Genomic DNA, 4,377 nt, shown 5'->3' on the forward strand with positions numbered 1-4,377 from the left:
GATGGAGTTTTGCTCTTGTTGCCCAAGCTGGAGCACAATAGCGCGATCTTGTCTCACTGCAACCTCTGCCTGCCGGGTTCAAGCCATTCTCCTGCCTCAGCCTCCTGGGTAGCTGGGATTATAGGTGTGTGCCACCACGCCCGGCTAATTTTTTGTATTTTTAGTAGAAACGGGGTTTCACCACGTTAGCCAGGCTGGTGTCGAACTCCTGACCTCAGGTGATCCACCCGCCTCGGCCTCCCAAAGTGCTGGGATTACAGGCCAGAGTCACCACGACCGGCCTGTTTGTTTTTTTAAAGCGACAGGGTCTCACTCTGTGGTCCAGGCTGGAGTGCAGTGGCGTAATCACGGCTCACTGCAGCCTCGACCTCAAGCGATCCTCCCACCTCAGTTTCCCGAGTAGCTGGGACCACCTGTGGGCACTACCACGCCCAGCTGATTAAAAATAAATTTTTTTTTTCTCTGTACAGACAGGGGTCTCCCTATTTCGCCCAGGCTGGTCTACAACTCCAGGGCTCAAGGTATCCTCCCACCTCAGCTTCCCAAAATGCTGGGATTACAGGCGTGAACCACTGCGCCGGGCCAAAACCTTTCAATAAGTGTGCGTTTTAATAATTCATGAAGTGCTTGAGCTCTCGACAACAAAGTACTCTATTATCCAAGATAATTAGAGTAATTACTTTTGTTTAAGAATCTGGATGGGGCAGTTTTCTCTTTATTGTCATCAAAGCACGTGTGAAAATACATGCCTAAGAACATCTCTACTGGAGTGGGTGGACCAAGTGATTAGATGAAAATATGGTCCTGGATGGCCAAAATTGTGTTACATCGTTGGTAGTAAGCCATAGACTGTCCTTTTCCAAAGACGTTGGGTTGGGGGGGACCCCCTAGAGAGAAAACCCTTTTGGGAAAAGGGAGAGAAATGGATTGACCTCTGGCTCAAGGAAGCATGTGAAAACAGGAGACAGCCAACGGAAAGGAGAATTGCAATGGAAGAATCTATGGTTCTTTTAGTATTGCTCAAGTCCCCACTGGGCGCGGCCAGCTGTACAAACAACTGTGAAACAAGCAGAGGCGAGGTCGGGAGCCGTGGCTCACGCCTGTAATCCCAGCACTTTGGAAGGCCAAGGCGGGCGGATCCCCTAAGGTCAGGAGTTCGAGACCAGCCTGGCTAACATGGTGAAACCCCGTCTCTATTAAAAATATACAAAAATTAGCCATGCATGGTGGCGCACGCCTGTAATCCCAGCTACTAGGGAGGCTGAGGCAGGAGAATCGCTTGAACCCGGGAAGCGGAGATTGCAGTGAGCTGGAGGTTGCAGTGAGCCGAAACTGCACCACTGCACTCCAGCCTTGGTGACAGAGCAAGACCCAGTTTTGGAAAAAAAAAAAAAAAAAAAAAAAGCAAAACAGCAGAGGCGGGGCCCGTACTGCTCTCGTGCAGATTACCGAGTTCACTAGTAATCTTTCAGGTCATTATTAGGGTCAGAGAATGAGAGTCGCCGTTTCCCTCTCTATCATAAACCCTACAGTTCCTCACATCAAAGTCTGTCTGAAAGATGGGAACCGATTTGGGGCAGGGGGCCAAACTCAGCCTCGGCCCCGGCCCCGGCTCCGCGCCGCCCCCTAGTGGTCACCTCCGCGGCCTGGGCTTCCCTTGGTCCAGCTCCCCAGCCCGAGGTCTTCCACCTACCCCCTTCTTCACCTCCTTCCAGTCCCCTCCCCTTCCTCCCGACAGCATCCCCTTCCTCTCCGTCCCCCGCGCCCAGCTGCCCCCGCTTCAGTGACGAGGAGCCGCGCGGTCTGCACCCAGAAATCTGACGCTGGGCTGGGAAGCGGTGTGATTTCTCACGGCACTTTCTTTTCCAGCCCTGACGCCCCCCGGAGTCCACACATCTCTTCTTTCCCCCTCACCTCCTCGTCCGGGACGCTGCCGGCCGCGCTTCCACGGAGCCCGCCAGTTTAGTCCCGTTTCCTTCTCTAGTTAAGACTCCCTGTCAAGGACAGTTACTTTTTGCCCTTTTCATGTGTGCATGTTTTGGGGGCCTTTAACCCCCCCTCGTGGAGAAACAGAGGCGACAAAATGGCGGACCCGGAAATGAAGACGCCGCGAGTAAGATTTCTGGCGGAGGAATCTGTGAAGGGAAGATGATCAGAAAACCCATACTCCCATTCTAACAGAAAGATGATGCACCCCCGAGGCTCATCGCCTATCTGCTGAGGCACTTCTGAGGTGGAAAAGTGCTTCACCGAGGCGTCCTAGGCAGGACTATTTAACGGGGCGGAGGACTGCTGGTTACGTATCTTGCGCGTCTGAATAGTTCCAGCAGGGGACGGATCCTGGGTCTGGTGTTGGCGCCAAAAACCTGGCGAACCGCTGAGGGAGACTCGTATCGTGCGTCAGTCGTGCCGATTGCGTCTTAACTCTTGCTGCTTCTGCAGGGTCCGGGGCGGCCAGGTTTAGTTTGACAGGAAAGCCTCGTTTCCTTATCCCAACCTCGGCTGCAGCTGTTTGGGACGTTCCTGGCTTTGTGCATTGGGTTCTGGTGCCTGATGGACACATTTTTCCCGTTACAGCCCGAATGTAAGGACCCCAGAGCCAAGCTGTCAGTGAGAACAGTGAAACAAATAACTGAGTCATTTCTTTTCTTTCTTTCTTTTTTTTTTTTTTTTTTTTGAGACGGAGTCTCGCTCTGTCGCCCAGGCTGGAGTGCAGTGGCTCGATCTCGGCTCGCTGCGTGCTCCGCCTCCCGGGCTCACGCCATTCTCCTGCCTCAGCCTCCAGAGCAGCTGGGACTACAGGCACCCGCTACCCCGCCCAGAGAATTTTTTGTATTTTTAGTGGAGACGGGGTTTCACCGTGTTAGCCAGGATGGTCTCGATCTCCTGACATCGTGATCCACCCGCCTCGGCCTCCCATAGTGCTGGGATTACAGGCGTGAGCCACCGCGCGCGGCCTTTTTTTTTTTTTTTTTGAGACGGAGTCTCGCGACGGACGAAGCGCCACTGCACGGCTGGAGTGCAGTGGCGCGATCTCGGTTCGCTGCAACCTCTGCCTCCCCGGTTCAAGTGATTGTCCTGCCTCAGCCTCCCCTGCAGCTGGGATTACAGGCGTCCGCCACCACGCTGGGCTAATTTTTGTATTTTTAGTAGAGACGGGGTTTTATTTTACCATGTTGACCAGGCTGGTCTCGAACTCCTGACCTCAAGTGATTCGCCGGCCTCGGCCTCCCGAAGTGCTGGGATTACAGGCGTGAGCCACCGCGCCCGGCCTGAGTCATTTCTTTTTGGAGGCCTGCAAGAGGATGGAGCATGAGTTTGCAAATCCATTTAGTCACTTTATTTACCAAACAGTTGATCCCTGTCTCCACCCACCAATTGCCATGACTGAAGGATTCTGAAGGGACCCTTCAAAACTCAGTAAAACAGAAAAGGACGCACTACTTATCCTTCCTGGCCCCATTCTTCGTTAGACTGGGACCGTCTTTAGATGTGGGCTTTTCATGGCCTAGAGGGAGGATTTGTCTTTTTTTGTCCCTCCTGGGGACTTCTCTAGATCATCCTTATTTAGGGTATAGTGTCATCCTTATTTATGGTACACTGCCCAATTCTATCCTATCCATTTTGGTATTTACAGTTTCTCTTTTGAGGGTTGGAGTCTTGTCTCATTCCCGTTTATATTCTGTTTGGCTCAGCGCTTTCCTATAGTAAGCACACAAAAACCAGAAGTTAAGCAGATAACATATTTGAGTGAATTCGTTTATCTTCTTAGGCACCTAGGAGAATTATTACCTGAAATATAATGTTGGTAGTCAGTGGGCAAGCAGAAGAGTGGTTGTAGCTGTCTTCCTAACTACTTTTCTAATTTTAAGTTGATTTTGCCCTTTCATTATGTTCAATGCGAAGTTCACCATTTAATGTCTAAATGCTATTCAAATCATTCTTCCTCTAAGTTGAATATTATTATAGAAAGATAAAATGAGGCCGGGCTCAGTGGCTCATGCCTGTAGTCTCAGCACTTTGGGAGGCTAAGGCGGGCAGATCACCTGAGGTCAGGAGTTAGAGACCAGCCTGGCCAACATGGTGAAACCCCGTCTCTATGAAAAATACAAAAATTAGCCAGGCGTGGTGGCAGGCGCCTGTAATCCCAGCTACCTGGGAGCCTGAGGTGGGAGGATCCCTTGACCCTGGTGGGTGGAGGTTGCAGTGAGCAGTGATCCCCGCCACTGCACTCCATCCTGGGTGACAGAGCAGGACCCTATCTCAAAAAAATAAAAAGAAAAAAGAAAAAGATGTATAAGCTAAGTGTGAAAGCAAGGCTAATTTCTCAGATTTCTATGGCTTCCCTTGTGAAGAGAGAAAACTAGACTCCAGTCC

At 51.4% G+C, this 4,377-nt stretch overlaps 1 protein-coding gene across 1 annotated transcript in view; it reads right to left on the minus strand.

Annotated features, from left to right (window-relative positions):
- The window catches only part of GABPB2 (GA binding protein transcription factor subunit beta 2), a 56,783-nt gene extending 54,167 nt beyond the window's left edge, over positions 1 to 2,616 (minus strand). Inside the window, 1 exon segment of the mRNA XM_054461192.2 lies at positions 1,915 to 2,616. The gene's annotated coding sequence lies outside the window, so the exon portion shown is untranslated.
- Positions 2,617 to 4,377: the final 1,761 nt, after the last annotated feature.

The sequence above is a fragment of the Pongo pygmaeus genome, chromosome 1 (genome assembly GCF_028885625.2).
Source record: "Pongo pygmaeus isolate AG05252 chromosome 1, NHGRI_mPonPyg2-v2.0_pri, whole genome shotgun sequence".
Taxonomy (NCBI): domain Eukaryota; kingdom Metazoa; phylum Chordata; class Mammalia; order Primates; family Hominidae; genus Pongo; species Pongo pygmaeus.